The sequence below is a fragment of the Schistocerca cancellata genome, chromosome 4 (assembly GCF_023864275.1).
Source record: "Schistocerca cancellata isolate TAMUIC-IGC-003103 chromosome 4, iqSchCanc2.1, whole genome shotgun sequence".
Classification (NCBI taxonomy): Eukaryota; Metazoa; Arthropoda; class Insecta; order Orthoptera; family Acrididae; genus Schistocerca; species Schistocerca cancellata.
Window position 1 is genome coordinate 517,326,504 of NC_064629.1, and position 23,797 is coordinate 517,350,300.

General features: G+C 45.1%; 1 protein-coding gene and 1 non-coding gene across 3 annotated transcripts in view; both read right to left on the bottom strand.

Moving 5' to 3' along the window:
- LOC126184570 (sodium- and chloride-dependent GABA transporter 1) overlaps positions 1–23,797 on the bottom strand; it is a 382,301-nt gene that overhangs the window by 256,243 nt on the left and 102,261 nt on the right. The gene's annotated exons all lie outside the window — the stretch shown is intronic.
- On the bottom strand, positions 10,275–10,372 carry LOC126186591 (U6atac minor spliceosomal RNA). Its single transcript, XR_007537656.1, has one exon. It is a non-coding gene; the product is annotated as a U6atac minor spliceosomal RNA (small nuclear RNA).

Consider the following 23,797-nt stretch of genomic DNA (forward strand, 5'->3'; position numbering starts at 1 on the left):
GAGGAAAAGAGGTTCTATGAACGTGCGTCCGGAAATGCAGCGTTACCACGGTAGATGGCGCTGACGAAGGAAAGTTCCTCTCACCATGTGCCGTGGGTTCCTTGGGTGCTGCAGGCTGTGTGATCGATGCAGTGTGCTGTAAGCAGCAGAATGGTCCGGTATTCATGTCGGCCGGCCTGAGAGGCCGTGCGGTTCTAGGCGCTACCGTCTGGAACCGAGCGACCGCTACGGTCGCAGGTTCGAATCCTGCCTCGGGCATGGATGTGTGTGATGTCCTTAGGTTAGTTAGGTTTAATTAGTTCTAAGTTCTAGGCGACTGATGACATCAGAAGTTAAGTTGCATAGTGCTCAGAGCCATTTGAACCATTTTATTCATGTCGGGGATAAGACGAGATGGTGTCCGTTTACGGCCAAGTAGATGGAAACGGTCGAGAGGCAGCATATCCTGTAGAACCCGATCCTCCAAATCTGGTGTGCACACAGTCCATCATCTTCCTGCACGTTCGTCTGTCTGTAAGGATCCATGATCACACAAACGCCCAAAAAAGGGCTGAAATGTTGTGTGATGTGTTTGGTGTCTGTGAAGGCAGTTGATCTGGTATAGCTGTGCTGCATCTAGATCGTTTCCATCCGCTTGGCCGTACACAAACACCATCTTCGCTCGTTCCTAACATGAATACCTGACCATTCTGCTGCTTACAGTATGCTGCATCAATCACACAACCTGCAGCACGCACTGCACACACGACAAGTGGTCAGAGGATCTGTTATTCGTCATCGCCATCTACCATGGTAGCGATAATTTTCCAGACACACGTTCTGCAAGATGACAGAATAAATGGTCAAATTCGCACCTTACATGAGACCTTTACAAATCGTAATGAGAAGGTGAAGATGACACCTAACGTAAATCGACAGTTATGAGAACATTTGCCTATCAATATGTAATACAAAAAGGGATGACAGTCAATCGACGGTAATTAACACACCATTCCTATGCAATGCATGTCTTTGAGCGGAAAGTAGAACAGGGAATGCGAGTCGAGTCGCTCTTAGTTTTGAAAATCCAGTTCCACAATGGTATAGCGAAACCGCGCTGCAGGAATTACGCCGGCGACCACTTGGGTGGCAGGAAAGAGGACAGCGACCCCGGGCCAGGTGATTCAAACTGGAGGGCCGCGTGTAGCGAGGGCATCAGTACAAGAGCAGAGAAGAAGCTTTAGAAAAGTGCATTTCGAAATTCCAACGGGATATGAACAAAAGTAAGTAACGCATTTTCGTCCAGCGAGTGCGGCACACGGAAAGGTCAATGTACTTTAGGCATGTAGAACGGGCACAAAACGTCCGATTGGCGGAAACTCACTAGGAAGGAGAAAACTACCGAAGTTTCGACGCAGTTTGATAGAAGGGACGTTGCCATTGGTAGAGGGTGGTAGACTGTGATTTGGCGGCACATCCATCACAGTTTCTTTCCGACGCGTATCATATCGACTGGGTATTATGCGACCTGTCGGAAACATCCAACTAATTAATGGCTTCATACTGTAGGACTGGTGGACTCTCCCCTCTGCGTCGTTTGCCGTAGTGTCGACGATGATTACTATCGCTTCAACTGCGTAGCCGTTGCAGCTGTCGGCTTGTTGCGGTGACAAACAGTCTCATGTTTTCTACGAGTGTCGCTGCATGTTATTGACTCAGAGTCCTTTCTTTACGCAGCAGTGGAATATTTTCCTGCAGCAAGCTCCCGGGTGGTTCTGTGGATAAAGAGATGGACCTTGGCATATCTATATTGAGATGATCATCACTCACGCCTTGATTTTTTGCTGCACTTGCAGAATGCACATGCGGAGGTTGTGCGCTGTTCCCATTATCGCTCGTATTTTGCCGATTATCTTAACAGCGTTTTTACCTCGTCCCTAATAACAAGGGAAACTCCCCATTGCACCGGCCTGAGATTTAGTGGCAAGAGGGCCCAGTGGATAGCCCACCAAAAACTGAACATAGATCAAACATGAAAACGGAAGAAAGTGTACTGAACTATGAAAAAAAGCGAAATAGAATCAGTGAACAGGCCAAGAACAAGAATTGCAATAAAGAGCATCATGAAACAGCCACGACGTCGTCGATGATCAGTCACAACTCCCTACGCCTGAGATTCATTGGAATAATGCTAAGGAAATGAAGTCCGAAAACAAAGAAAGTAGGTTACAGTACACTTGTTCGCCCACTGCTTCAATACTGCTCACTAGTGTGGGATCCGTACCAGATAGGGTCGATAGAAGAGATAGAGAAGATCTAACGGAGAGCAGTACGCTTCGTTACAGGATCATTTAGTAATCGCGAAAGCGTTACGGAGATGATAGATAAACTCCAGTGGAACCAGTGGAAGACTCTGCAAGAGAGACGCTCAGTAGCTCGGTACGGGCTTTTGTTGAAGTTTAGAGAACATACCTTCACCGAGGAGTCAAGTAGTATATTGCTCCCTCCTACGTATATCTCACGAAGAGACCATGAGGATAAAATCAGAGAGATTAGAGCCCACACAGAGGCATACCGACAATCTTTCTTTCCACGAACAATACGATACTGGAATAGAAGGGAGAACCGAGAGAGGTACTCAAGGTACTCTCCGCCACACACCGTCAGGTGGATTACGGAGTATTGATGTAGATGTAGATAAGTGGTCATGGTGTTGGATTGCCAAGCCAGCTTCAAAAGTCCCTCCTGCCACTTTCTTTTCCACAACATTATGAATTGTCCGTTCGGCCATTGAAATGTTTGTTCTCTTTCTGTAGTATTAGCAGCTGTCATATTATAAATTGGTTGTGGAGTATGAATAATGTGGTAAGAATACGTTACCGTCGCAAGTAAATGAATAGAGAGAGCAGGCTAGATACCACATAGATGTCTCACAGAAATGAAAACACCAGATAAATGGGTGTGAACTATGTTACAACAAAGGAATTCAAGACTCAACACTTCCAAAACGGAACGCAGCTTCAAAAACGTTAAAAAATGTGTGTTTTGACAAAGCACAGAGAAACTGCGTTATTTGTTTCAGCTTATGTAACAAACTATTATGTTTTCATCATTTCCTTGGGGGTGATCACATACACATTCATTCGAACACCTATATCGGGTATAGAGGCATATCTCACTCACTTACGAATCGTACAAATTACATGCGTCGATACGAGCTTCCTTTCATATGACACGTGTACTGTCACCAACGCCGTGTACGACACATCAGACGTGTTTTCCGGTGGAGGACCCGGTTGACTTGTCGTCCTGTCATCAAACGTTTGCGGTTCCCATTCGAAAGCCACTTCGTTATTGGCTGCTAATAGAGTAGTTGATCAGAATCAACTGTCATTATAGGTCCCTCCCTACCTTACACCTCGCTGTCACAAACGGACGTTACATCACGGCACAGACACAAATTTGGATAAAGCGAAGAGCGAAAAAAAGAATAATAATAATTTCCACGAGGAAGGTTTGAACACAGCTCGATCGCGGGACAATTCAACACCGTAAACTCTTAACCACAACACCATTTCCGTTCCCTGCTGCTCTATATTGCACTTCTTGTTCTCGAACCGTTCACTGTTTCAGTTTTGGTTTTTTTTTTCACTGTCCAGCACACCTTATTCCTGTTTTCATGCTTGACCTGTGTTCAGTTTTTGACGGGCTGTCCACTGGGCCCTCTTACCACTATATCTGACGGGGGTGCGATGGGGAGGTTCCCTTCTAAGTTGGCGTACTCCCGGCGTGGCATGCGCCCGCTCTATTCAGAACGAAACATGAAGCGCCTACAACTTACGACTCGGTCAACCATCCTTTATCACCTTGCGGGGTTTCTAGGGTTCCGGATGGGTCAACCAGTTTTAATTTGTTTCTCCACTGTATAAATGTGTCAAATAAATAAGCAAGTAAAATAAAAATGAGCTGCGTGAGGGTGCAGCGCCGGCCGGAGTGGCCGTGCGGTTCTGGGCGCTACACTCTGGAGCCGAGCGACCGCAACGGTCGCAGGTTCGAATCCTACCTCGGGCATGGATGTGTGTGATCTCCTTAGGTTAGTTAGGTTTAATTAGTTCTAAGTTCTAGGCGACTGATGACCTTAGAAGTTAAGTCGCATAGTGCTCAGAGCCATTTTTTTGAGGATGCAGCAAGCGATGGAAGGGGGGGGGAGGGGGGGGGCAGGCCTCGAGATTCGACTCCTGCCATCTTGTCTCCTCCAGCCTGTAGCTGAATGTGATCCTAATTTAAAAACTAACAAAAGAATTTAAAAAATATTTAAAAAGACAGATGTTTTCCTTGTTTCAAAGCATTGAAAAATTGCAGTTAGTTTTTCAAACAAGTAAAACAGAAAAGGGGTAGCGTTTACAAAAAAAGTGGTCAGAGAATCTGCCTAGCAAGCAGGAAAGACAGGTTCGAATACCGGTCCGGTAAGAATTTTCAACTTTTCCAGTTAATTCCAATCAATGCCCGACCACAGCCATTATGTGTAAATCCATTGTGTCTTCACCTTGATATTCACCCATTTGATGATACGCTGTTGTTATTACTGTTAGATTGTACACATTACTACAAAAGGTGTCTTTCCTACACTGAAAAGCCAAAGAAACTGGTACACCAGCTAATATCGTGTAGGGCCCTCGCTATCACGCAAAAGTGCCGCAACACGATGTGGCTTGGACTCAGCTAATGTCTGAAGTAGTGCTGGAGGGAACTGACACCATGAATCCCGCAGGGCTGACCATAAGTCCGTTATAGAACGAGGGGATGGAGATCTCTTCTACACAGCACGTTGCAAGGCATCCCAGATATGCTCAATACTGTTCATGTCTGGGGAGTTTGGTGGCCATCGGAAGTGTTTAAACTCAGAAGATTGTTCCTGTAGAAACTCTGTAGTAATTGTGGGCGTGTGTGGTGTCGCATTGTCGTGCTGCAATTGCCCAAGTCCTTCGGAATGCACAATGGACATGAATGGATGTGGGTGATTGACAGGATGATGTCCGCAGCTCGTGGTCGTGCGGTAGCGTTCTCGCTTCCCACGCCCGGGTTCCCGGGTTCGATTCCCGGCGGGGTCAGGGATTTTCTGTGCCTCGTGATGATTGGGTGTTGTGCGATGTCCTTAGGTTAGTTAGGTTTAAGTAGTTCTAAGTTCTAGGGGACTGATGACCATAGATGTTAAGTCCCATAGTGCTCAGAGCCATTTGAACCATTTTTTTTGACAGGCTGCTTATGTACGTGCCATCTGTCAGAGTCGTATCTAGACGTATCAGGGTCCCCATATCACTCCAACTGCACACGCCCCGCACCATTACAGAGCCTCCACCAGCTCTAACAGACCCCTGCTGACATGCATGGTCCATGGTTTCATGAGTATGTCTCCAAGTATTATACCTGCTCCCACTTGAGATTCCATTTTGTCACATATAAACAACATTTTTAAGTCCACGTCTGCAAAACCCAATACGTAATTACAAAGACAAATATTAAATTTCAAGCGAAAAATTAAGATTAATAAATACACTCATATTAACCTTCTCCCCAACATGCCAAACATAAACGTTTCAAACATTTATACTCTCCCAATTTTGTTTTGGATAACTTTTAACTGTCATGGTAGTCTACATACTTCAGTATTCTTCACTTATAATCAGTAGCCGCACCATTGTGTTATTGCACGATGTTCACTCGGTTTATCGTTAGGTGAGTATCGGCAGATGTCAGGTGGCCGGTGATCGGTGGTCACTGTGTGACTACAAAATTCTCGAGCAAAATTTCTTTCGTATCTTAGTACAGCCACCAGGTCTTTTACGGAAAAGTTTCTGTAACGTTTTGCTATTACTGACGCTTAGAAAGTGTAGCAAATTATATTTGAGGATGAATCGGACTATACTTTTAGCAGACAAACCAAATGCAGTTTAAAAAATTAAAGGAAAGAGTTGACTCGAACTCACGGCTATTAGTTTACAGTGCGCAACATATCACGAGCAGATACAACACTTCGAGGGGAAGACAACATTTGCTCCAGAATCTTTCACATCCTACACTGAAGAGTCAAAGAAACTTTTACACCTGCTAATATCGGAGTCAAAGAAACTTTTATACCTGCTAATATCGTGTAGGTCCCCCGCGAGCATGCAGAGATGTCGAAATATGACGTGGCATGGACTCGACTAATGTCTGAAGTAGTACTGGAGGGAATTGACACTATGAATCCTGCAGGGCTGTCCATAAATTCGTAAGACTACAAGGGGATGGAGGTCCCTTCTGAACAGCACGTTGCAAGGCATCCCACATATGCTCAGTAACGTTTATGACTGGGGAGTTTGGTCGCCAGCGAAAGTGTTTAAACTCAGAAGAGTGTTCCTGGAGCCATTCTGTTGCAATTCTGGGCGTGTGGGGTGTCTTGCTGGAATTTCCCAAGTCCGTCAGAATGCACAATGGACATGAATGGATGCAGGTGATCAGACAGGATGCTTATGTGCGTGACACCTGTCGTAGTCGTTTCTAGAGTTGTCAGGGTTACCATATCACTCCAACTGCACACGCTCCACACCATTACAGAACCTCCACGAGGTTGAACAATCCCCTGCTGACAAGCAGGGTCCATGGATTGATAAGGTTGTCTCCATACCGGTAAACGTCCATCCGCTCGATACAATTTTAAACGAGACTCACCCGACCAGGCAACATGTTTCCAGTCATCAACAATCTACTGTCGGTCTTGACGGGCCCAGGCGAGGCGTAAAGCTTTGTGTCGTGCAGTCACCAAGGATACACAAATGGGCCTTCTGCTCCGAAATCCCATATCGATGATGTGTCATTGAATGTTCGCACGCTGAGATTGATGATGGCCCAGCACTGAAATATGCAGGATTTTGCGGGTGGGTTGCACTTCTGCCACGTTGAACGATTCTCTTCAGTCGTCGTTGGTTCCGTTCTTGCAGGATCTTTTTCCGGCCGCAGCTATGTCGGAGATTTGATGTTTTACCGGATCACTGATATTCACGGTACACTCGTGAAATGGTCGTACGGGATAATCCCCACTTAATCGCTACCAGAGAGATGCTGTGTTCCGTCGCTCGTGAGCGATTTGTTTCTCCACTGTATAAATGTGTCAAATAAATAAGCAAGTAAAATAAAAATGAGCTGCGTCAGGGTGCAGCGCCGGCCGGAGTGGCCATTAAAGCAGCAGTAACCAATCTAACAACTGTGCCAGACACTTGTTGTCTTATATAGGCGTTGCCGACCTCAGCGCCGTATACTGCCTGTTTACATATATCTGTATTTGAATACGCATGTTTATAGCAGTTTCTTTAGCGCTTCAGTGTATATTACTTGTTTAACATTCACTGCTCATCCAGAACACTTTTCCTCCAGTTCTCAAGAGCAAATCATGGTTCAGAAGGGTGGTGATTCAAATCGCCGTCCAGCTATCCAAATAGTTTTCCGCTTGTTTTCCATAGCACACTTTAAAAAAATCGGCATGACGTTTTCTTTCTCCAGCCCTCCATGATCCTAGCTCGTGATCCATTTATAATGACCTCATCGTCGACGATAAGTTAAGTCTTAATTTAATTTTTTCAGACTTTTCGGATCCTGAAAATTTTCGATCTGTCTCATAATCAACCTGAGAATAATTCCTCATATTTGATATGTGATTAATATAAAATCAATAAATGCGAGAAAAAATCAAAATAATAAGGGAAAAAATATAAAATAGCCAAGTGGCGTAAGATTGTTGTTTAGGAGTCCCAACTTACAACGTGGGCTGTGTATCTGTAATAAGAGTGTACTGAAAAGTAATGCCTCCGAATTTTTTATTCTCTTCTCAATATCTGTTGAGTTATTACGTGTCATGCATATTACTCGGTCGACTTTCCCACTTAGATGACGAACGTTGCAACCCTCTGCTGCTAGAGGGCTCCGAATTGTGATGTGTAAATGCCAGTGTGTAACGTAACTGTACCGAGGTGACTAAACTCATAGGATAGCGATAAGCACATATACAGATGGCGGTAGCATAGCGTTCACAAGGTAAAAAAAAGACCTGTGCATTAGTGGAGCTGTCATTTCTACTCAAGTTATTCATGTGAGGAGGTTTCCGACATGAAGATGGCCGCACGACGGGAATTAACAGACTTTGAATGCGGAATGGTAGTCGGAGGCAGATGCGTGGGTCATTCCATTTCGGGAATCGTTAGAGAATTCAGTATCCCGAGATACACAGTGTCAAGAGTGTTCCGAGAATACCAAATTTGAGGCATTACCTCTCACCACGCCCAACGCAGTGGCCGACGGCCTTCACTTAACGATCGAGAGCAGAAGCGTTTGCGTTGAGTTGTCAGTGTTAACAGACAAGCAACACTGTGTGGAATAACCGCAGAAATCAATGCGGGTTTTGCGAAGAACATATCCGATAGTACGGTGCGGCGGAATTTGGCGTTCATAGACTATGGCAGAATGGCAGCAGACGACTTTTCTAACAGCACGACATAGCCTGCCTCGCGACCATATTGGCTGTACCTTAGGCGACTGGAAAACTGTGACCTGGTCATAAGAATCCCGATGGTAGGGTTCGAGTGTGACGCAGTTCCCACGAAGCCATGGACCGAAGTTGTCAACAAGGCACTGTGCGAGCTGGTGGTGGCTCTATAAGGTATGGACTGTGTTTACATGGAATGGGCTTGGTCCTCTGGTTCAACTGAGCCGATCATTGACAGGAAATTGTTATGTTCGGCTTCTTGGAGACCATATGTAGCCATTCATGGACTTCATGTTCCCAAAAAACTATGGAACTTTTATGGATGACAGTGCGCCGTGTTACCGACCCACAGTTGTTCATGGTTGGTTTGGAGAACATTCTGGACAGTTAGAGGGATTGATTTGGCCCCACAGAACGCCCGATATGAATCCCATCAAACATTTGTGGACACAGTCGAGGTGTCAGTTCGAGCGCGAAATCCTGCACTGGCAATACTTTCGCAATTTATAGACGGCTATAGAGGCAGCTTGGCTCTATATTTCTACAGAATACTGCCAACGTTTTTTGAGTACACGCCACGACGGGTAGTAGGAGGTCCGACTTGATGTTAGAAGGTATCCCATGATCTTTTTTCAACTCAGTGTATGTCAGTGCGTGAGAAACAGCGCGCTGTTATCGAGTTCCCAACTGCAGAAAACTTCGTCCACACATGGAGCATCCTTTCCTTCAGCGTGACAATGCCAGACCACACACGAGCGCTGCGACATCTGCAACAACCCGACGCCTTGCGTTCGTTGACGTCGATCATCCTCCACACAGTCTCGACTTGCCGCACCGATTTTCATCTGCTTCCAAAACTCAAATAACGCCATAGAGGATTTCACTTTGATATTGATAAAGCGGTGCAAACAGAGGTGAGGTTGTTGCACCGTCAACAAAATCAAACATTCTACAGTTACGTTATCAAGAACTGATCGCTCGCTGGGAGAAATGTGTTCGTTAGCAGGATTGCTATGTCGAGAAATAAATATATACACATGAACAATAAGGATGTAGAATGTTAATTAAGTTTGTTTTATTTAAAAATCTTTAAGCTTTTTCGTATAAGAAATTCGGAGGCATTACTTTTCAGTACGCCCACGCACATCTACACAGCAACTTGAGAAAGAAAGTTTCACATGTCGTCTCACACTGAGATCATAGCGCAGCAAGAGTAGAGCATTGTCAGAAGAGAATTCATGTTTTACATTAAATGTATTCGCAATTACGAATATGGACAACCATCAGCTGTAGAATGGAATGACGAAAAGGGTGGACAACCATCAGCTGTAGAATGGAATGACGAAAAGGGTGGACAACCATCAGCTGTAGAATGGAATGACGAAAAGGAAAATTTGTGCGGGGCCGGAACTCGAACCCGGACTACCCGCTTAGCGCGAGCGGTCGCCTTGCCATTTTTTTAAATCTCATTTTGTTCTCTTTCGTTGGTTGCATCTGCTCAGGGCGGACGTCGTAAGACACCCGTTGAAGTTCGTCGTTGATCGATTAACTCATTTCTTTTCCTACAGAGTGCAACTAACCCTCTTTTTTTTTTTTTTTTTTTTTTTTTTTAAATCTCATTTTGTGCTATGTTGTTCGTTGGCGTTGTTCGTGGCGGACGTCCTATGACACTTGTTCTGGTTGTTCGTTGATCCGTTGACTCAGTGTTTTCATTACAAGAGGATGGCTGATGGCTAAACCCTCTGACCGAACACGCTGAGCTACCGTGCCGGCTTTTAGATGGGTCAAGCGCTGATTACTCAGCGGTGCCTCAACCTTATATGTGTTCCATCGTTGCCTAGGGGAGTACTGACCGTCTCTCCTTTCATACAACACGTGTCTACAACTATACTCGTACATCCACTATGTATACTCCCGTGCAAGTCGCTTGCCCGGTGTCGGCGGATAAATACGATATTGCATTGCCTGTGTTATTCCGATTTACGATGCAAAGTTCCTCTGGACATGCATGCATGTCGAAAGGGACTTTCCATCGTAAATCAGAGCAACACAGGCACTTCAATATCGTATCGTATCGAGTTCATGTTCTGCCTTTACTGCAGAGACAGTTGTGCTGCAGTACGGATAACAGGTGCATAACAAAATGGGAGTGAAATGGCGCAACAACTGGAAACGTACTCCACAGTTGAAGTACGTGCGACAGTACTATTCTTGTGGCAAATAGTCTAAATAGTCATTGTGATATTCTGACGGCATATGAAGCAATGGACCCAGCCATAGTGAAACGTTGCCAACCATCTGACCAAGGCCGTACAGAAATGGGAGGTGCTGATCCGTCATACAATCCAGATCTTCCACCACGCGGTTTCGATCTTTTTGGCAAACTAAAAGAACATCTGGGGGAAATAAATTTTCCAACGATGAGGACGTTCGCACAGCCGTTCTCGAATGGCTTCGTAACCAAGAAGTGGATTTCTATCATCGAGGAATTGAAAGAGTGGTAGAAAGTCGGGACCGTTGTTACAAAGACTTGGTAACTATGTTGGAAAATATTGTCACGTATTGTGTCACTCTGGAGTGCGTTCAATAAAAGTTACTTGGCCTGCCATAATAAAGTGCAACTTAATTTCAGAAGCCCCTACATATATCTGTACTCGGTATGCATTTGTATGATGTGAGGCAGAGGTCACGTATCGTACAAGATTAATTTGCCCCTTTCCTCTTCCGTTTGCAGATGGTTCGAATAAAGAAGGGCTGTCGGTGCCCTTTCGTACAAGCCCAAACCACTCTAATTTTACTGAGTGTTCGTTTGTGGCCAACGGGCTCTTAACAGCGAGGTTATCAGAGCCCTTACAAATATTAATACGAATAAATGTTGTTAAAAAGTCATAATACCAAGAAGAGTAAGTCTTGCGCACTTAACAAAAACGCTCTCACAACCTCATTCACGATAATTAGCACGTTCACACTAACTCTCATCTACTATGGGATCGTTAAAGTGGGCAGCTGTTCTAAAACCGCCAGTTACACAGGAAAATATGACTGGCTGATTACATACAAAAAACATGGATGAGCCAGTCATCGTAATGAAACACTAAAACCTTCGGAAGCACTTCGGACACTTCACAAAACATTAAAAGTCGTACCACATGCGTTTCATTGTCAGTTAAAACAGATGGCAGATCCGTGGGCAAATGAGCTGCTGCCTTCTTGTCTGAATACGAAACACAGTCTACTAAAATATGGGCCTCTGAGATCCCTAGGCCACAAGCACCACAAATTGGAAGGTCTTTTCATTGGAGCAAGAAACCATACGTCATAGGGCTGTGTCCTTTAAGAGGACGAATAAGAAGGCTCTCATCCCCTCTGCGTGGCTGGATAGAGGTACGTCATAGCGCTTTGTTGACTTTACTATGCGTAGCTTATTGTCCGTCACTTCCAGTCACTCTTCCTCCCACCTATGCATGTTTCTGTACCTCAACATTTATGTGATTACATGTCGTGGGAAGGCACACTGAAATATCTGAGGATCGCATCACGCTTCTTTCGCTGCCACATCCACCATTTCGGTTCCCTTTTTTAATACCCTGGAACGCAGCAGAAGGACATCTTTCCTAGCCTTTATGGATAAAGAAGGCCATCCTGGACATCGTGGACTACTATATCTGCTGGGTACAAGTGTTGTAGAGACTTACGTGCACTCAGGAAGTCGCAGCAGACGAGGAATTTAGCAAGTACAACAAATCTCGTCTGCTCCAGCAGCCGCAATATAGTGTGTAATTCGACATCTAATTTTACGATCCCAGTCATTCGCGAAATGTATGTTGTGGGACCTAATGCGTCACTCGTTTTGGAACGTGAGATCCCAAAATGTTGTGAGCAAGGCTCTGTACAATGCATTTGTCTTCCATGTAGCGTACCCCACCGCAATTCGTTGAGAATTTCTGTGGCACTCTCGTGCTTACTAAACGCCGTTCATCTTTGGCTCTTCTATGTCTTCTCTAATCCTACCTAGTAAGTGTCCCCTGTAGATGGGTAATTCTCAAGAATCAGTAGAACGAGTGTTTTGTAAATGACTTCACGAGTACCTGATTTACACATCCTTAGGATTCCTTCAAGAAATGTGAGTGTGGACTCTACTGTGTTCACAGCTACATTTATGTAGTCGTTCCACCACAAATCTCTAGGAATAGGTAACTCTAGACCAGGCATGGTCAGCCTTTGCTGAACCGCAGGCCTGATTCACATTCTTTGTTAAGCAAACAGGTCATCTCTTCACACGACGCGACTCGACAGCAGCGCTCCTATCACATAAAGGCAAAACTATAGCGTCCGTTACGTTAATATTTATTGCAAAACGCAGCGATATGAATGGCACCTCTTTCTCAAAAAGCCACATCAACAATACATTCATTTCATGTTCACCCCATCTTCAAAAGTTTATATTTATTTACGCGTCGTGAACATTGTTTCTTTACTTACGGTATTTGACAATAGCTGCCTTAAAAACTTCAGTTGCAAAATTCTGCAGCTCCTCGCTTTGTCCCTGTCTTCCACGAATTACTCCCGCAGGCTGGACTGAAACCAATCCCGAGTCAGATCCGGCCAGCTGGCCGCCCGTTGCCCACCTGTATTCAAGACTCTTGTCATACCGATCAAGGGTATCGGGACATGTTGGTGTTGCGGGCATGGGGGCAATGAACGAATGCAACTAGCGAGAATCGAGTAGCGTCTACTTCCCACTGACATGCCTCTACCATAGAATAATTTTCATGGTACACTCACCAACGAAGCAAAAACAGAATGGGCAATGCCTGTGGACGAGGACCAGAACATAAAAGGTACATGGTATTGGGTGATTCCATGGCACTTTTGGCTTCTAAACTCGGTGCTCTCGAGAAAAGGAGTTGTTACTACGTGGCCTTGCTGAAAAGTAAAGCCTCTGAAATTTTTATTCCGTTCTCAGTATCGATTGAGGCATTACATGTCATGTATACTACTCGGCAGACTTTGGGATGGGTTGGGTTGTTTGGGGGAGGAGACCAAACAGCGAGGTCATCGGTCTCATCGAATTAGGGAAGGACTAGGAAGGAAGTCGGCCGTGCCCTTTCAAAGGAACCATCCCGGCATTTGCCTGGAGCGATTTAGGGAAATCACGGAAAACCTAAATCAGGATGGTCGGACGCGGGATGGAACCGTCGTCCTCCCAAATGCGAGTCCAGTGTGCTAACCACTGCGCCACCTCGCTCGGTCCGGCAGACTTTCCCATTTCGCTGACGCAAGTTGGAACCCTCTGCCGCCACAGGGCTCCGGATTGTAGCGTGTAACAGGGCGGTATGTAACGTGAGAAACAGCGTGCTGTAATTGAGTTTACAACAGCAGAAAACGTGCTTCCAATAGAAATCCGTACAAGAATGGAAGCTGTGTACGGTGATAACTGTATAGACATCAATAACATGTGACGTTGGGTGCTCGTGTTCGTAATGAAGGAAACGGTGGTACTAATCTCTGTGTGCGACACAGCTCCGACTGGACACCGCGTACGGCAGCCGACGAGACTCACGGGAAACGGGTTGATGAACTCGTTAGAGAAAATCGTCGGATACCACAAATAAGTGTGGCATATCACAAGAGCGTGTACTGGTCATCACTGCAGGACTGCGCTACGGAAAACTGTGTGCACGGTGGGTGCCTCGATTTTCTCCGATGAGTTCATCAACGCGATTCCGATGAGAGTCGTCGGTTGCCGCACGCATTCGTCCACTCCGAGCTCTGTCACACACGTTGAAGCTAGCACCACCGTTTCCGGCATTCTCCGTACACAGTCTTTATTCTTCTCTGGATTTAAATTGGGGCCACTTTTTCTGCCATTAGAAACTCGATTACAGTCCGCTGTTTCTCACCCACTGACATAGTTACGTACACACTGCCATGTTAATCGCAACAATTCGGAGCCCTCTAGTGACAGAGGGTTGAAACTTGCGTCACATATAAGCGGGAAAGTCGATTGAGGCATTAGATGTCACGCATATTACTCGACCGATTTTCCCACTTTGCTGAATCCTCTGCCGATGCTTGACATATAATACTTCAACCGAGGTTGAGAAAAGAATAAAATATCAGAAGTGTTACTTTTCTGCACTCTGTCATGTTAACAGTGTAAGAGCGGGTCACACGAATACTAATAAAACGAGACACTGGCTAAAATTAATACCCTCTCTAAGAGCTGTGATTTCTGCATCATTGACGAGGGCACTGTATTTACATCAATAGACGTTGATTAATAACAGTCACCAAGAACAATTACACTGTATAATATTTTAAAATTTAAAGATTATTTTTTTCTTAAGGTAGCTCTTTGTTCCATCGGTAGGTCCGTTGCCAAAAGTACACTTCCTTGCAAAAAAGTGAAGCATTCAGAAGACTTGGTCACATATCAGTGACTTAGTACACGTACACACCATCGGCGGGTATGTAAATGATTAGAGTTGCAGTTTTATGCTGCAGTTATAACGGCCATCGGAGTGTGTTAGTGTTGCTCGTGTTTAGTGTTGGTAGCAGGCCTCGAGAGTTTATAAGGGGCGTGAACAGCGTCACATGTTGAGTGATCACTTTGAAGGGTACGGAGATGCTGCGTATTCATCTGAGCAGCGTTATCTGCACCTGAAAGATTGAAAGGGGCGTCTATGTCGTCCTCGATTTGGCCCGATGGACGAATCGCGCAATATCCAGATTTTTGGAGAATCTACATGTGACAAACGCCCGATGCTCGATTGCATAGGATCGTGAGGACAGGCATACTCGTCGACAAAGTTCCGGTTGACCACATCTGACCATTACAAGGAAGGATTGCCGTATTGTGTACGAAGCCCTGACCCTTTCATATCTGCACCTGATATCCTAGAAAAGGTAACAGAATCTCTGCAATACTCTGCGTTGTCCCGCACCGTGGGTCGGAGAATGGCAGCAGCTAGACTATGAAATTAAGATCCCATGTGTAGCTTGCAGTTAACACCACAACACAAACGGCTGAGTTTGGGGTGGTGCCGTGAGCGGGAGCCATTGCCTGATGATGAATCGTGTCACAAGGTTTTCAGCGATGAATCATGGTTCCGTACTACTCAGGACGACCTGGGGGGAGGTTCCATTCTCCCAGCGTTTTGCAGAAGTTCGGCGGTGTTATTCTTGGCGTCATGGTATGGAAAACAATCGGGTATAAATGCAGGTCACGGCTGGTTCTGACTGAGGGAACTCTAACGGCACAACTGTACGTGAAGTACATCATGTGTTCTCGTGTTACCTCTCATGCAACAGTATTGTGGTGCCATTTTTCAACATGACACTGCTAGTCCGTACACGGCACGTGACTCTATGAACTGTCTGAGTGATGTTGAGATATTGACAGGTGCCAGGACGTTCTCAGATTTGTCTTTGATAGAACATGTGTGTTACAAGCGCAGATGTCAATTACACTACTGGCCATTAAAATTCCTACACCAAGAAGAAGTGCAGATGATAAACGGGTATTCATTGGACAAATATATTATACTAGAACTGACATGTGATTACATTTTCACACAATTTGGGTGCGTAGATCCTGATAAATCAGTACCCAGAACAACCACCTCTGACTGTAATAACGGCCTTGATACGCCTGGGCATTGAGTCAAACAGAGCTTGGATGGTGTGTACAGGTACAGCTGCCCACGCAGCTTCAACACGATACCACAGTTCATCAAGAGTAGTGACTGGCGTATTGTGACGAGCCAGTTGCTCGGCCACCATTGACCAGAAGTTTTCAATTGGTGAGAGATCTGGAGAATGTGCTGGCCAGGGCAGCAGTCCAGAAAGGCCCGTACAGGACCTGCAACATGCGGTCGTGCATTATCCTGCTGAAATGTAGGGTTTCGCAGGGATCGAATGAAGGTAGAGGCGCTACAGTCTGGAACCGCGCGACCGCTACGGTCGCAGGTTCGAATCTTGCCTCGGGCTTTGGTGTGTGTGATGTCCTTAGGTTAGTTAAGTTTAAGTAGTTCTAAGTTCTAGGGGACTGATGACATCAGAAGTTAAGTCCCATAGTGCTCAGAGACATTTGAAGAGTAGAGCCACGGGTCGTAACACATCTGAAATGTAGCGTCCACTGTTCAAAGTACCGTCAATGTGAACAAGAGGTGACCGAGACGTGTAACCAATGGCAAACCCATACCATCACGCCGGATGATACGCCATTATGGCGATGACGAATACACGTTTCCAATGTGCGTTCACCGCGATGTCGCCAAACACGGATGCGACCATCATGATGACGTTTTGTCATTCGTGCACCCAGGTTCGTCGTTGAGTACACCATCGCAGGCGCTCCTGTCTGTGATGCAGCGTCAAGGATAACCGCAGCCATGGTCTCAGAGCTGATAGTCCATGTTACTGCAAACGTCGTCGAACTGTACGTGCAGATGGTTGTTGTCTTGCAAACGTTCTCATCTGTTGACTCAGGGATCGAGACGTGGCTGCACGATCCGTTACAGCCATCCGGATAAGATGCCCTGTCATCTCGACTGCTAGTGATACGAGGCCGTTGGGATCCAGCACGGCGTTCCGTATTACCCTCCTGAACGCACCGATTCCATATTCTGCTAACAGTCATTGGATCTCGACCAATGCGAGCAGCAATGTCGCGATACGATAAGCCGCAATCGCGATAGGCTACAATCCGACCTTTATCAAAGTCGGAAACGTGATGGTACGCATTTCTCCTCCTTCCCCGAGGCATCACAACAACGTTTCACCAGACAACGCCGGTCAACTGCTGTTTGTGTATGAGAAATCGGTTGGAAACTTTCCTCATGTCAGCACGTTGCAGGTGTCGCCACCGGCGCCAACCTTGTGTGAATTCTCTGAAAAGCTAATCATTTGCATATCACAGCATCTTCTTCCTGTCGGTTAAATTTCGCGTCTGTAGCACGTCATCTTCGTGGTGTAGCAATTTTTATGGCCAGTAGTGTACGTTCCAGTGCCAGCATTCAGGATATCAAGGACTAGTCAAAATGTATGTGGGACAGCTTGCCTCAGAAGAGCATGCAACGGCTTTATGACACCCTTCCTAACTTAATCTGTGCTTGCATCCAGGCCAGAAGGATGCAACGTCATACTGACTGCTATGTCGGCTCATGCTGCCAAGTTCTTTGTAAAGTTGACACAGTTTTGTAGTCACTGATGAACCTGTAAAGTTTATTTCGTGTCTTTCTCGTATCCTGGCTATTTCACTATTTTGTCAGGCAGTGTATTTGCAATTTCATCCATCTTTGTGAACGGGAACGTTAAAATTTACGGATTTTTTCTTATGTTTCATTATGTATATGTGAGGAATGATAGAAAAGTTTTTGCCCGAGATATTTACTGTAATGTCTCGCACAAACAACACCACCTACTTTTATAGTGACGCTTTGTGCACTTACAAGTCAAATTTCGCGGCTACTGCTTCGTTAGTTTTGCCGCTAGGATACGTTGTATACCTAAGTGTAAGCAAAATGACGAATATCTAGAGAATCAAGAACCATTCTGTGATTGAATATCTTCATTTGAAGGGAATGACTACCAAGTAAATTGCGGAGGACATGCGGAATACACTTAAGGACAGTGCTCCGTGTTGTGGAACAGTGAAAAACTGGGTGTCCGACTTCAAACATGGAAGAACGAGTGAGGAAGATGCCCCAAGGAGCGGAAGGCCTGTCACCGTTGCCACTGACGAAACAGAGACTGCAGTTCACGATACGATTTTGTAGGATCGTCGGACAACATTGCAGCATTGCAGCACAGTGAATCTCCCATAGGCGTGCTCATGACACTGGATATTTTTGGAATGTGGAACGTTTCATCTCGGTGGGTTCCGAAAGAATTGAATGCAGATCCGAGACGGGAGAGGTTGCAGTGTTGTGAAGAAATCGTCCGCCAATTTGGAGCGGATGAAGACGGCTTTCTTGCAAGGTATGTGACAATGGACGAAACGTGGTTCACGACTCTGATCATGTGACAATAACAGTCACAACAATGGAAACATCCTTCATCCCCAATCCCAAAAAAATTCAGGCTGCAAAAATCAGCCGGTAAGGTGATGGCATCTGTCTTCTTGGATGCGGAAGGGATAATTATGGTGGATTACTTGCAAAAAGGCGTAACTATCAATGCATCATACTATTTCATGCCCCTGCGCCGTTTGAGAGAAGAGAGAAAGAAAAAAATGGAAGGAAAATTGGCGCGCTGAGTTCTTTTGCATGAGGATAATGCACCGGCGCACGTGATTGCGGGTTAGAATTGTTACGTCATCCGCCATATTCTCCAAATTTGGCTCCATCAGACTTTTTTCTTTTCCCAAACCTAAAAAATGACCTCAAAGGACGACGATTTGACAATGGTGATGCACTGATTGATGCTGTGAAGGCGTGGTTGAACTCGAAATCAAAGACCTTTTATTTGAATGGTTTGCCGAAGTTATCTGAGCATGCCCGCAAGTATATTAGTGTAACGGGTATTATATTGAAAAATAAATTGGTATTATGAAATTTCTGTCACTCTTTGTTTGTTAGACTAGAAACTTTTCGACCCTCCCTCGTATACAGTGTGGTCAGAAATAGTCTGAAAAGCTTGGAAGGGTGTTGCAGGGTAGGTTGCACTGAGAAATAGTTATTAAGAAAAAATTCTATACGTTGCGTCGTTTCCGGGGTAATTAGCGTTGAAGTTAGCCAATCAGGCCGTTGCGCGCACAAATTCCAGCGCCAGCCACATATAATTAGTGTCAGTTGTTCTCATATGATCAAATGTGCGTGAATTCCTATGGGACCAAACTGCAGAGGTCATCGGTCCGTAGACTTACACACTACTTAAACTAACTTATACTAAGAACAACACACACACCCATGCCAGAGGGATGACTCCTACCACCGGCGGGAGGGGCCGCCCGGTCCGTGACATGGCGCCTCAAACCGTGCGGCCACTCCGCTCAGCTCTCATAGCGTAGATGACAGTGCACGAGACTTCTCAGCTTTTGGCTCGTGTTCGATCCTTAATATCGTCCCATGTCCAATATTTGTATCGATCTCTTGTTCGTTTTAGAAATGCAAACGGAACACACGTTTGGCGGCACAGCCTTTGGCGGGCCGTTGGAATTTGCCCACGTAACGGCTTGACTGGCTATTTCAATGCTAATTAACTTGGAAACGGCGCAACGTATCGAATTTTTTTCTTAATAATTGTTTCTCAGCACACTCTACCCTGCAATGCCCTTACAAAGTTTATAGACTGTTTCTGATTATATATAAAAAATATGTGATTTTTCATTGTAGTGTTGCAGACACTCTAATGCATTTCGTAGGTTAATTATCTCGTACAGTCGCGTTTTGTATTCTGTGATTTTGTAAAGAAGTCAGATAAATGTCCTGTTTATGTTATTATTAGACACCGTTGTTTCTGGTGAAATGAGCTTTCCCTGAAATCAGTTTGAAAAAAAAAAATGTAAATTGGCGGCGATAACTCATTCAAACAATCTGGGATATTTCGTCAATTCATGCGTGATACATTGCTTTTGCTTATGTTGAGTGTCAGCGGCTAATGTTTTCACTAGTCGCTTATCTTTTAGAGTTCTACAGTTATTAACAATTTTCTGACGATGTCACCTCAGTGGACAAAACTGCGTCGTCTACGAAAAGCCTTAGAGAGCTACAGAAGTTTTCTGCAGGCTCAAGAGCATTGCTGTCACTGGTTGTGAAGCAATTTTTCAAATTTGCGTCTCTAAATGACCAATTATCTTTGGGTGTTCAGTTAACCGTCTATAAATACTTCGCTTCCAATGTTAGTAGCTTACATATAATCCAATCTATTATACTTAAAAATTCCGTATTTTACATCGGCCTGCATGTAATTGGGATCCAACTGAGATTTTTTGTTTCCTTTAGGTGTACGACCATCTTTCAGATTCGACCACGTTGAACTTCTCCTCATCCGAAAATATCTTACGTTTGCGACGCACGGTAGCTGTCTGAGAATTCTGCTTTGCGAACTTCAATATTTTCATCTTGCAAATGGTATTCACGAAGGACTTTTGCAGAAGCGTACAACAGTGAAAATCAGTCTAACGCAGCATCTTGCGAATAGTCTGAAGTGCAGTGGTCTCGCAAAGTCTAGCTTCCATTGCCACTACGGAACTTGAGTACCTTATCTTAGGATACGTCTTCATAAGTTCTGGTTTCTTCCATAGACATATTTATTCAATATCATTTCCAATTGAGCTACTGTTCTGTCTGTAATAAATTTTATCTAGATAACATTTTTTTGTAATCGCTGTTTGGTCTCGGTATGTAAAAATACGAAGACGTTCACGATGGAGACGGTACTCTAACCGATCTTACTTTTAGGATCGTTTTAATACATCTGCAACTGTTGTTTTCACCATTACAGAATGTGTACAGTTGGAAGTGACCTCCCGGTTAGCCGTGTGGTCTAAAGCACGGCTTTCCGGATTGGGAAGGAGCGCCTGGTCCCCGGCACGAATGTGCCCGGCGGACTTGCGTCGAGGTCTGGTGAGCCGGCCAGACTCTGAATGGTTTTTAGGCGGTTTTCCATCTGCCTCGGCGAATGCGGGCTGGTTCCCCTTATTCCGCCTCAGCTACACTATATCGGCGGGGGCCGAACCGCACAATAACCCTGAAAGAGTGGTTCGGTGTGGGGCGGCGAAGGGGTGAAGTGGACTGCGGTAGTCGTCGTGGGGTTGTGGACCACTGCGGCTGCGGCGGGGACGGAGCCTCTCCGTCGTTTCTAGGCCCCCGGTTAACATACAATACAATACAGTTGGAAGTCATCTTTGCAAGATGCTATTGTCCAGGGTTACTCTCTATCGCTCACCACACACGAAGTACCATGAAGTAATCAAAGAAAGATTGCTCCAATACAAGTACCATAGTGTCTTCAAAATGAAATAGAGATATCTACCAAATCGTCAGTGGGTAATGAGTTTTTTAAAAAGAGGTGTAACGCATTAAGAAACGAAATAAAAGGATCTAAGATTGTGACATCTTATCTGAAATTGGCAGTCAGCCACTAAGGAAAGATAAGTATTAAATATTGTTAAGAGAAAGACAGCCGAAGAAACAACTGAGGATTAAACTGCACTAGTGTGCAAAACTTAAGGACAACAGTAACTTTGGCATAATGCGTCATTGCTGAGTAACATAGCTCGAGAAATACGCAACGAGACGAATAGAAGTGACACTTTTAAGGAAATAGAATAATTACACTTAAGTCATCGCGACTTTACAAAAGATGGGAAATGGTTCTTAATAGAGTCTGTGATCACCACGGACAGCAGTGAATGCTCTGCAACGCGCTCCCATGCTAGCCACAAAGTTGGTGAAGAGTTCTTGTGATAGTGCGGTCCATTCCTCCACCAGCGCGGCTGACGACTGCTGGATCGTCATTGGTGCGTGTGCATATACTGCAACACGTCTCCTCAACACATATCACGCGTGATTGATAAGATTTAAGTTGGAGGAACGGGGAGGCCAGTCCATTCGCCGAACATCCTCTCGTTCCACGAGCTCCTCTACCTGCAATATTCGATACTGTCCCTCAATGTCATCCATAAGAATGTAGTCAGGGCCAAATGCACCACTGACAAGACGCATATAGGAAAGGAGCACAGCGTCGCAACAACGTCGATCGGTGAGTGTGCCGTGTTCAAAGATTTGGAAGTCATTATATGCATGCTACACACCATGCTACCTCCCACACCTATTACACCTGGACCACCAAAACGATCATATTCGAGAATGCTGGACGTACCTCATATGACGAGAGGTGGAAACACGTAATGCATCCAGGAACATTGTCGAACATGATCGTTTTGGTGGTCCAGCGCTAATGGAGTGGGGAGGCAGACTGTTGCAAGGGCGTAATGACCTTCAAATTTTTGAACACGAAACACTCACTGGTCAACGTTATTGTGAGACTTTACTACTTTTCCCATGTGTATCTTTTCAGGGATGAATTTGGCCCTGACTTCGTATTTATGGTTGCTAGTGCACCATCTCATCGAACGGCGCAGGTGGAGGAGCTCTTTGAACGAGAGGATATTCGGCGAATGGACTGACCTGTCCGTTCTCCCGACTTAAATCCCATCGAGCACGTGTAGGACTCCTTGGGCAGACGTATCGCAACACGTCCACATGCACCAGCGACCATTCAGTTGTTGTGGAGGAAAGGAACGTCCTACCACAAGAACTCATCAGCCTTGTGACCAGCGTGGCAGCACGTTGCAAGGCACGAGCTACAGCTGGTGGTGGTGGTCACAGAACCTCTTAAGAATCATGTCGCGGCTTTTGTATTGTCCAAGGGACCATCATAAATCACGGTGACTTTAGTACTTTGAACGAAAGCGTCGTTTCTGTTCGTCTCGTTCCATATTTCTTTCGGTTACCTTCTCAACTATACTGTAGCATGTCTTCCCATGTATGATCCACGTTTCATTGAGCTATGTTACTCGGCAGCGAGACATCGTGCGAAAGGTTCTCTCGTCCATAATTTTTGCACGCCCTTGTATTTCTCTTAAAAAGTATAGGACTGTTATAAAATCGTGTTTGACAAATATTTTTAACAATTGGTTTTTAAAATCAGGTGGCTAAAATTGTGCAAATAGTTAGGAAAAGAAAACGTATGAGTACACCGAGGAAAGCAAATGTCTCTTGCTAAATAGGAAAAATCATCAAGATTATAAAGAGCAAAGTCCCTACGGAGTTGATGATATCTTCAATTAGACAATACAAGGTTGTGGTCCCAAATACATAATGTTGTTTGCCATACGAGAAAAGCATAATTAATTGAGCACACGTTCCCAGACCGAGTGAAATATATAATTGCTGGGCTTCTTTATACCGAGAGAGAATTCACACATGTCAGGAACTGCCGACCTGTTTCTCGTCTTCTTTTTAAAAATTTATGAGTAGGTACTGTACTCAAAGGTTGACACCAAAGTTTGTGAAACCCATACTTAGCCAATCAGAACTTGGATCTCAGTACATTTACTTTGTCCCGTATCAGCATGGGTATTAACGGATGTAGAGTGGTTAATTCAAGGGGTGGCCGGATGCTCTTTCCTGTCGCGGAATGTGTGTGAAAGTTACGGAAAGTTTTCTGAGTGTTTGTGAATTGTGTAACTGAGGCACGATTTGGGTACCAGCCAGGAATTCCTTAATGGGATGTGGAAAACTGCCTAAAACAACATGTAGGCTGGCGAGCACACCGATTTCAATTAGT